General features: G+C 35.2%; 1 protein-coding gene across 5 annotated transcripts in view; it reads left to right on the top strand.

Annotated features, from left to right (window-relative positions):
- Window positions 1-11,874, top strand: part of LOC133521915 (caskin-2) — a 439,796-nt gene that overhangs the window by 365,668 nt on the left and 62,254 nt on the right. The window lies entirely within an intron of this gene.

The raw sequence follows: 11,874 nt of genomic DNA, 5'->3' as shown, positions 1-11,874 counted from the left end.
CAGAAACAGAAACGTGTCACTTTCTACACACCATATAGAATAACGACAACTCACATTCAGAGCATGAGAAATTGAAAAAGTCTCTACACCTCAGCATTATTTAAAGCTACTATCTTATCTAGTATTGGTTTATAAGTACCTAAGTAGGTGGGTGGTTAATAAATAGCAAATAAATACCAAATGTTCCAAAATGCTTGTCAATATTCAGTTATACATAAATAGTACTAGCTAGACAAATGCCTGAATACTACAATAATTGACCGAATGTGGACCAGGACGCAATGACATTGAAACAAATGAGTACCTCCCGGACCCGGACCCGGACCCGGGACCCGGGTATGTCCTTAAACTACGTCCAAAAGAGAGGTATGGGCAATGTGAATGTCATCTCGCCTTGTGTGGTAGGGCACAGCACAGCAGATGTCATTCCAGATCTAGAGCAGAGCCCAACTGGGGAAGTACCTCCACCTTACAGAAAACCGCAGCCAAATAACACTTGACCCTACTCATAGTGTTGTGTTCCTGCCGGTGAGTAAGGTTGCCAGAGCTCAACGAGGGGGGGTGGGGTTAGGGTCGGCAACGCGCATGTAACTTCTCTGGAGTTGCAGGTGTACATAGGCTACGGAGACTGCTTACCATCAGGCAGGCCGTATGCTTGTTTGCCACCGACGTAGTATTAAAAAAAAAAAAAAACCTATCATATATTCACAAATCTAAATATGTCTTCTGAAAACTGAAACGCGCCGATCGCTAATTAAAATATGCAAGATTAGTGTGTAATCTCGGATCCAGGTTGACTAGTAAAATGACGTGTAGACGGTAATGATATTTCATTACCGTCCTTCCTGCCACATAGTGATAGCCTGACACATTAAACCGATACGTAACGTGTTTTTGTATCCTACATTCGTATTAAGAATTAGGTCGATGGAAATGGGTTGGTCGTATTTGTTTCTCGGTTTTTCTTTTGGAACTTTTCTAGTAATTGTATTAGACATGACATATAACAGGATCTTGTTTCATTTGTATATTAAACTTAAGTTTAGTTACAATATGTTCTTATTTTAAACTTTTGTTTTCTTCACGATATTATCCACGTAATATGGTGTATTCATTAATGTTTGGACAAAAATTATCTCTGTTTGCAACAGGTTTCATTTTCATCCCTGCAGTTATTTTTCAAGCATTTTTTGTAGATTACGTAGTCGTGAAATAAAATAAGAACTTGAACTTTTATATTGCACACGGGGACTTCGGCACGGCGTTTGAGACAGACCTAATTAGTAGAAATAGCGCATTAATAGCATTCCCTGCCACTCAACCATCGGCCAGACAGACTGTCTATTCGCCGCCTTCAAAATACACAGCCGCTATCCGGTCAGTTCAAATGTAAAGGAGTTCTATCTAATTAAAACTCTTCATTAAATTTTATTGTAGTGTGTTTTATCTATTGGGGTTGGTTTGCTCACTCAAAAAAACAGAGATATGAACAGTTTGCGGCGCATTTGAGTTTATAGCTAGCATTTACACAGGATTTTTTTCAATGGTATCGCCTCAAACAGTAAATATTTTCCACTATTCCTTTTATTTTTAGGCAGATTTTCATTCGATAAAGGTCTACGAAATCGAAAATAAAGGCATACGAAATGGCTGGTTGAATTGTGCCCTCAGGTGTCAAATTTCAATTGTCCACTAGCAGCCAGAAATATGAGAAAGAAAATAAATAACACTATACAAGGTAGTAGGCGTAAAGAAATGAAGCAATACAATTAGCAGTAATTCGTAGAGAAATCTAGAGTTATTAGCCCGCGACCCCGGGGCTACAGTATCGCCAATTAACGATAACGAAAGGGAATCAATTCGGAAATTATAAGGCTGTTGTTCTCATAGCTGATAGATAACAGCTAAGTATGAACTCCTAATAAAATGTGAAAGATAGAATAATAGATGGGCCGACGACATAATAAACTCAGCAGGCAAAAGTTGGATGCATACGGGCAAAGACAGGCAAATGTGGAAAAGAATGGAGGATTTTACTCATAGAGAAACCACATAAGCACATAACAAAGAAACGAAAGGATATAGTTATAATTGGAGGTATGTAGGTAAAAATTGTTATGTGGAAAATATAGCTGTAATAACAATAATAAAGTGTGAAGCGATGGTAATATGTACGGATTCGAAACCAAAGTTTACGGTTCGAAACCTGGCTCGTATGATGAATTTTCTGTTGACTTTGAGGTACCCTTGATCTGTGTACGAAATATCATTGAATGAATGAATGATTTTGTTGCGTATATGGTATTTCAGGTACAATCATTAATTCAGGACATTAGTTGCTCTTCCGTGAAGGGAGAGATCAATCTCCGTGGCGTAGCGTTGGAACTATAGCCAAAGCCCTCATGTGAGCGGCCTGTGTCCAGCAGTGGGACGTATACAGTATGGTGATGACGAAATCCCTGAGATCCATAATAATATACGGCCAGGCTTGTACTGGTCCGTCTGTCGCCTATAGCCAAGTGGTCGTTTAGCGATCTATATGTACCTAACTATATCTAATAAGAGGCCTGCAATATCATATCCATTTGCAGTAGTTAAAACGATGTATATCCCTTCTAAATTCAGTTAGTTAAGTCTTTTTCGACTTAGTTACAGAGTTCCTAGTTTACTGCTTTGATTGATGTAACAATGTCGTTTGCAATAATTGAATGTTCGGTTATTAGTAGTAATTAAACTGACAATGCGTTACCTAGAGGCAATTTCAAAACTTATTCGTGTGTCTGCTAGACATATAAGTACCTTATCTCTTTTCTTACTATGTACAGTCAGCATCAAAAGTAGCGGATGAAACAACGCGCCAAAAGTATCTGATATTCCGGATAACTTTTCCAAAAATAGATGAATTTCTAAAATTCCAGTTCAAAAGTAAATCTTTTACAGTCTTAGTTGTTCTATATTAAAGACGTCACTTTTTGTTAAGCTGTTACAGAATGGTAGATACTTATGAAGCGTTATTTGATCCGCTACTTTTGATGCTGACTGTACTCGTATGTGTTATTGTGAGGTACATTTTCGACTTTAGTGTGATAAATTTCGGAATGAAAACATCCTGCCATAACGACTTTCTTTATTTTTTGCGATAAAGATAAAATACTCGAATTACATACAAGCTCTTGGATTTTACAACGCGGAGGAGGATTTTATTTAAGAGGGAAGAATAGCTTACCGAATCTAACGAAATAACGGTAATTTTTTTATGAAATTCCTTTTCCGGAAAAAACGTTTTCCACTAACGAAATCCTAACAAATCACTTTGATTTTGATGTCGATTTGTTGCTTCAGCATAATATGTTCTAGCTTTATAGGTTTAACTTTTTTTAAATATATTTTTTTGTTGTTTTGCAAATTTTGAAAAAAAAATAAAGACCTATAAACCTAGTTTTTTGGTGTGTCTATAAAACATACTAAAAAACACGGAGAATGGAAAATATTTAGATGTGGGAAAACGATCACGTATACATCGCTCTTAAATAATGAAGTTGTGCGCATCTTATTAAATAATAATAAATAAATTTTATAGGACATTATTACACAAATTGACTAAGTCCCACAGTAAGCTCAATAAGGCTTGTGTTGTAGGTACATAGACAACGATATATATAATATATAATTATAAATACTTAAATACATAGAAAACTACCATGACTCAGAAACAAATATTGTGTTAATCACACAAATAAATGCTCTTACCAGGATTTGAACCCGGGACCATCGGCTTCTTAGGCAGGATCACTAGGTCACTACCCACTAGGCCAGATCGGTCGTCAAATTATTATTTAAAGAGTACCTAATTTAATTAATGCATTGTACTAGTTGCTTTCTGCAATGATCTAAAGATTTCATTGGTTGATTGTAGGTTACCTTCGAAATCGCAACAGCTAAATTATCTTTAAAAGGCAGATCACAAACTATCATTATGATCAAGACATTAATCAAGTTAACGCCCACTATACTCGTAATATCAACCATACAAAAGAAACATAAATCAAAAACATTAGCTCATTTCATAAACGTCGACGGCATAGACAAATTTGTTTTTTTAATTTCGTCTGTGGGACATCTGTTCGCAATTAGAGTACTATAATAAAAACCGTTGTTTATGGTGTTATAAAATGAAAATGAAAAAAGTTGAATGCATACATTTAAATAGAGTCTATCAAGCCATTTCCGTCAGTAGAAAAAAAGCGGCAAATTAAAAAAAATGTAGGTGTGAATAGTTATGTTCACATAAAAATTTTGAAATTCGCGCCTTTTCTACTGACAAACTTGTTTGACCGAGTATATACATTAAATCACGACCCTGTGACCTGAGTTAGGAAACCCTGTGTTACAGGACCCAGTTTCGTTATACAAAGTTACGTTATAAAAAGCTTAAGTTGTTTAGTCCAATGTAGAAACTTAGTTCTAATCAATATTAAATCTAATAAAAAATGTCAGAGATTTGCTTGGAGACAATTTATACCTACGTGGTAAAACATTTTTGAAACCGATTTTTTTTATAATAAATAGATTTATCCAATTGTAGTATTTTACTTTTACGCGATGAAGTCGTTCCTTCTCAACGAAGTTATGCAATGTTCTGTTGCTTCATTTGACTTTTGCATTATCAATGTCATAGTTCGCATCACCGCGTCAAGGCGACATGCCAACATGCCAACGATAACGTTTCATACTTGGGCACAAAGTTCTTTCTTATCATTAATTCTTCACACTATTATCTTATTTTTATGGAACGTGTAAGAATATTCACACTTTTTATAATCTTTATTTTACTGGTACGTGTAGAAGGCATTTTTTTATACTACGTCGGTGGCAAACAAGCATACGGCCCGCTTGATGGCAAGCAGTCTTCGTAACCTATGTACGCTTGCAACTCCAAAAGAGTTACATATGTGTTGCTGACCCTAACACTCCGCACCTTCGTTGAGCTCTGGCAACCTTACTCACCTACTATTTGGCTGCGGTTTTCTGTAAGGTTGGGCTCTGTTCTAGATCTGGAATGACATCCGCTATGCTGTGCCCTATCACATAAAGCGATATGACATTCAACCTTACGAAGTTATAATCACACGCAACTATCCAACAATTTCAAACTGATCGTCCCTGTCAGCTAAATGTATTTTTTATATAAACTTGTAAAGTATCACTAACCTTGTTTAGATTATAACTAGATACTACAAACTTACTACAAGTATGATTTTATATAGGTATTCTTGTTTATACATAGTGATAACTTGTTTATCATTAGGTGTTAATATGCTAATCAGCGAGTAAACAAGATATTAAGATTTTATCTGCAATCTACATCCACAATTTCACTTAAAAGCATGCAGAAAACTGAAATGTCCCTAGCTAATGGCTCATATGGCTATGCATTAGAATATTTTATGGCGGTCGTGGCGTGGATATAACATTGTTATAAAAGCCGATACCGTGTAGACCGTGCTTGCTTTCTCTGATAGTGCGGATCAAATTTGCAATGTTTCATGGGAACAAAGATGCAGTATTTTCAAAGTATGCAAGTATGTGCAAAAAGTAACACCAATAAGTCGTCTTGTTCTGATTAATCAAACGTTCGAAATGTTGCCTAATGCCAATGCCGAATTTATAAGAATACAATAAGTACATCATTTTGATAAGTATGTGAAGAGCGACCCGTAGATGGTCTAAAATTCCCAAGATCACCAACATAAATGTACAGGAATCTAAGCATCTTACCAACAGCAGCAATCGTATCGTATTCAGTGGCTCACTCACATTTTAATTCTCATCGCATCCCTACCAAATAAAATAATCAGAGGCGACTACGGTAATGACTAATGATAACACAATACAGTACTGGTCATTTCTATTTAGAGTTGTACCAAATGTTTTGTGTTAGAATTGGGAATTTTTATATTATTTTCACTCAGCATTACGAGCTTTTTCTATTTTCACTAAGAAACCCCCAAACCCCCAAAAATTATGTTCCGTTTAGTTACGGTTTTTAATACAACCTTCTATGTGATCGTAACAAAAAGGATAAAAAAATTGTATGAAATTTTGGGAACTCTTTTTTTCGTATTAGGATCAAAAGAAAGAGCTCGTGATTCGGAGTGGAATTATAAAAAATCTAAACTCTAACTTTAAATAGAAATGCCCTACTATTCGATAGGCATACTGATACCTCCAGACTCACCCTATCTCTACAGAAAACCGTTTAATAAGAGACAAGCATTTCAAGTTGCATTCGCATCACTCGGCGACTCCTAGTTATGGTAATGACAACACAATACCATGTTTACTCGTACTATCAGGTTGGGTCACAGACATCTTCATACTCGTCCCATCCCTACTGAAAACCGTTTAATAAGAGGCAAGCATAAAATTCCACGGTCATGCGCATCACACGACGACCCGCGACCACGGTAATGATATTATTTATACGCCATTGTACGCGGACGTGACACGCCAATCTACCGTGGCTTCGAGTACATATATAGCTATGTTTATTAATGACTGTTTCCCTGAGGGTTGGGCCATAGATTTCCATAAAAACTGCCAATTGCTCAGTACAGAGCTTGTTCCTGGACAGGTCCAAACTCTCAGTCCCTATTTCTTGCACGTTGTTACGAAAACGGGGGATCCGGAAGCTAACTGACGAATATTTGACTCGGATATTTTGGTAGGTGAGTTCTCTTATTAATGTTTATTGTTTATTGTTGTTATCCATACATACCAGCTCTTACAGATACACCTTACGTGCTAATAGTGTTGTTATTAATATGTAATTGTATTTTCGTGTGATTATACACTCTAATATTATATTCTGTCAAATATTTAATTACATATTATATTATTATGTCATTATGAAATTACATTAAATTGTCATCATTATGTATGTCACATTAATAACTTAATTTTTATATTAACAAATATTACAGTACAAATAATCCAAACGAAATTTCGACCAATCATAATTATTTCACAGTAAAAATTAAAAAAATGTTTACACTAAATATTTACTTTATACACTAACTGTCCTCTTCAATTAATTTTTACTCGTAATATTATATTTAATCTCATTTTATACAATCAGAACATTTAGCAATATGGATGTTTATTCATTTTGTAATTTGTAGTATTTTAGTAAATTGAACTTAATATGCTAATATGATAATAATAACCTCAAACATGTTAAAGTTCTCTTTAACTTTTTTCTTTATGTATTCTACATAATAATGGTATCGTGAATGATATCATTTTCAAGAGTATACCTTTCATACCTACTGCCTTACAGCTTCGGTTATGAACAAGGCCAACAAAGATAAACAAAATCTTTTACTAAGTATTTTTAGAGTTAATTTCAAATTTCTCGGAACCAGTTAAAACGATAAAATCTCAAAAGCTCCTTAAGGCCCCTAATTAGTTAACGGGCAGCTTTTAACGGAGTGACAAAGGTTTCAAACGCCTGGAAAGTATCATAATAAGGTTAATTAATTTTCTCTTGACATTAAAGATTACCTTCATGTTCGTTATCTTTCCCATCTTATATAGTGCTTAGGAAATTCTTGTTTAATTATTTTTATTTTAATCAAAAGTTTACAGCATAATATATCAAGACACTCTCTTAGAGTCAGGTCCGGCCAACCATTTCTCACTATATAATAATTTCCTGCATTAGCAATCTAGTTTATCTAGTGGATCAGATTTCTTAAAGAAAGTTCTTACTGTATGTAATTTTTTTAATATTTAATATAAATTGTATTTTTTTATTTAAGTCATGTTAGATAAGATGTAATGTTTTGAAAATGTGTCCCGCAGAGTTTCTTACCGGTCCCATATTAGGATACCCTCCTACAATTTAGAGGCGGGATTTAAATCTTCTCGGGTCGGAGGTGTAGTGTTAGGCTAGGTTCACAATAGTTCACACGACTAAACGGCTTTGCCGCATAGATGTCGTGTGAACGATTTTGAAAGTTGCCATACATAATTTGCTGTCACTACGGTATTCGAAAAAATCCCGTACACGGTATATGGGAAAAAATAACGCCGTGTGAACCTAGCCTTAGACGCGGCGTAGCTTTATTTGACGTTCATAAGCGCACTGTTATATACCTACTTGAATAATAAACTATCTTTATCTTTCACACAAGATAAATTCAAAAAATGATTTAAGTACATATATCTAATAGAATTTCCCGCCGTTGTAGATGGAAATTAGTGGTATCTTTTATTTTCTAATGTATTTTTCTATTATATTCTATGAAATAAAGGCCCGAACACACAACTTGATGCAGTATTTACGCGGTGATGACAAAAACGAATATGAAAAATGCATAAAGCATGCATTTTTTCGTACACTTGTTTACGTAAACGATGCGTAAACTTTTTTTAAAGCACCAATGTGGGTGATCCTAGAAAGGTCCTATTTGAATTTTAAAACCACGTTGAGTAATTTTCGTTCGTGTATGACAAACTAAATGTTTAATTTTAGTTTTACTACCTATTTAACTTCAGAAGGCCTCAAACCGACAAAAACTCACTCACGATTAAAAGTTCCTGTTTCGTCATCAATATTCGAATGCCGTCTCTGAAATATCTTTTGTCGTGTGCTTTTTATACGAATTCGTGATAATTCTAGTCCCTGTGTTTTGTATTAGTAAAACAGTACCATTTTAATTTGATTATTAATACGTCCTATGAAAAGTTCTTAACTAAAAACACTAAAATTTGTTTTAGACACAAGGTAGTCTTTCAACAATCAACATTTATCTGGTACAAAGTTGAATATTATGCATTTGCGGAAGAAACAAAAAAAAATCTACAGATTGAACACAATCACAAAAAAAGAAGAAAAAAAAGATCCAACGTAAAAACTCAAAAATATAACGATATTACCGACTTATTAGTACATTAGACTTATAAAGTGTGTTTTTTCTGTCTAAAAGGATCTAATACTACACAGTTTTTAATTTAGTTTTATACTATGATTGGAACACCAGACGAAGCCAAACTGTGATCAAAATAACACTTTAGCGCTTAACGATAATTTAATACTAACGACGCTCCCTCATTAAGCCCTCATTAATATGCCGAGGCGGTGCCTGTCCGTACATTGATATAAAAATCACGATCCAACGCCTTTTGTATGATAATAAGCATATCTCATTCAATAATTGTACCGAAAACTGCACGATACGATACAAACTTGATTCCTTGAGACAAATTCATTGACGTCAAATATGTGCACTTGGGCCACTTGCTCCAATCTTGGGTTAGCCACTAACTCTATTAAGTTAGGTAACCGTTAACATAAGCTTAAATTGTACTAGTACCTCCTGGTTTAACCGGCTAACCTAACCCTGGATGATGCCAGTAGCCCTTAGAAACGTGCCAAAGTATAGGCAAAGCCTGGTCATTGTCATCAGGTTGGTATCATATTTTAGGTTTCTGAATAAGCTTTCTTGACAACGCAGTTTTTGCGCTGAAATTAAATTCAATGTTTTAACTTCTACCTTCAACTTAGCAGGTTTATTTTTATAGCTTTTGTCCTTTCCGATTTAGATTATTTTCTTGGTTTTCGTTTTTGGTGTTATGTCATATTTCACTTTAATATTCTTATGACTTCCTTTATAAAGGACCTTTATAATATTGGAGATGCCACCATTAGAGATAAGCTTTTTAAGCAAATTAGCAATAAAGTATAGCATTATTACGATAAAAAAAACTATTTAATTTATTTACAGCTATTAATAAAGTATTGCTAATAGCTTATTATCATTAAAACCAATCAAACGTATACCGCACAAAATCGACCATTCTGTACCATCATACCTAGACAAAAAAGTACGCGTTAACAAAAAAACATACGCTCAAATCGCGAACACCATGAAAGTGAGTTAACAACAGCCAATAATCAGCAGTTCAATCTGCACCGAAGAATGGAGCTGTCAGCACTGAGCGTAATGCTAAGCGTGTCGATCGATCATGGCCGATCTAATTTGTCTGCGATAATCTCGAGCAGTCACGGAGTCGCTGTGCCTTTCAACACCACTCGGGCGCAAGGCATGGAAGATAGAGATAGGTCAAACGAAGGTTTATAAACCTTTTATTCATCGAAGAATGGAGCTGTCAGCACTGACCGTAATGCTACGAGGAAGCATGTCGATCATGGTTGATCTAATTTGTCTGCGATAATCTCGAGCAGTCACGGAGTCGCTGTGCCTTTCAACACCACTCGGGCGCAAGGCATGGACGGTAGAGATAGGTCAAACAAAGGTTTAAGATATATACCTAATAAACCTTTTATTCATCGAAGAATTGAATTGTCAGCACTGACCGTAATGCTACGAGGAAGCATGTCGATCATGGTTGATCTAATTTGTCTGCGATAATCTCGAGCAGTCACGGAGTCGCTGTGCCTTTCAACACCACTCGGGCCCGAGACATGGGAGGCAGAAATAGGTCTAACGAAGGTTTAAGGTACCTAATAAACCTTTTATTCATAAAACTTAGGAAATAAACTTTGTCCCCTTTTGTCAAAACATCATCCCTGTTTATTTGATAATCGTTTCCCCTTTTCCATCTTAGATTTGATGGACGTTACCTATTTAATGCCATAATCAAAATGGTAAACTAAAATAACCTGTGACTGACAGGGCCAAGGCTCTATCTTCCTGACGACCAGCGTTCTACACGTTGTACATAGGCCTAACTTACATATGTACCAACAACTCTACAGTACAAGGGTTTAAAAAATTGGTGCCTTGAAATCATAAACATTTAACTTACACCACGCTCTTAAGGCGTGTTTCACAAATTCCGCCCTTTTCGTGCATTATAATGTGCTTGGCTGTAATTCGATAAATTTATAATGTTGATCATTTAATTGCGCGATTTAGTAATATCTGTCTATGAAAACATACTCGTAAATTCTGGATCTCAAATTACACGTCCAGTACCTGGGATTCCTGGGAAACATAAATCCTATTTAATTAAATTACAATAATGATGTCAGAGTTTAGGTAATAATAAAATAATTCAACGTTTTACAGCGTTTACTAAAGCCCCAGTTCACTTACTATAGAAAATGAAATCGAGCTATGGAGCCATTTAAAGGTATCTGAAGGTAATAGTAATTTAAGGCAAAATGTAGTGGCGAGAGATTTATCATTTAAGTTATCGTTCAAGTTCATTAAAAATAATGTCAATCACGTTCATTATGCATGAGTAATAGAGGAATACAAGTTACATTGTTTGCCGCAGCTCATAGAATTGTAGCAAATATTATCAAGCAACATTCAAAAGCATAAAAATACAAAATCAACGATTCATTGCTCAAAATGTTATTGCAATTGATTGTACAGGACATAAGACCGGTATCGGCCGTGAAAGCGAAGCGAAGCGGTCTAAGTCCACTCTCCAACACAAACTAAAATTGCTGCTATTCCTATCTAACCAATCTCACAAGACAAAGACAACAACATTACATTTTTGAATATTCTCAGCACAGCCCTATATCGAAATGAAAGATTTTATCGCGAATCCTGCATTTTATGACCTCTTAGTTTTATTAAGATCTCATTTAAGCATTTCTGTCAATGGGCCATCGCCTGGTCAGTATTTTTCGGGTATTATTTTGTGTGTGTGATCAGTGACTCGTATTTTTATTATTGTGAATTTAACTGCTGGTTCATCGTATACAGTACAAGTACAACCTTCTTCGTTACTATACTTTCCACAACTACACACATAGATAACGGCGTCTTAAACTCTAGAAAAAGCTTATCAGGCGTAGTGTTGAAACTGATATGCACACGACTTTCTTAAGAG

This window comes from Cydia pomonella, chromosome 10 (assembly GCF_033807575.1).
Source record: "Cydia pomonella isolate Wapato2018A chromosome 10, ilCydPomo1, whole genome shotgun sequence".
Classification (NCBI taxonomy): Eukaryota; Metazoa; Arthropoda; class Insecta; order Lepidoptera; family Tortricidae; genus Cydia; species Cydia pomonella.
This window is presented reverse-complemented; position numbering and strand designations above follow the sequence as displayed.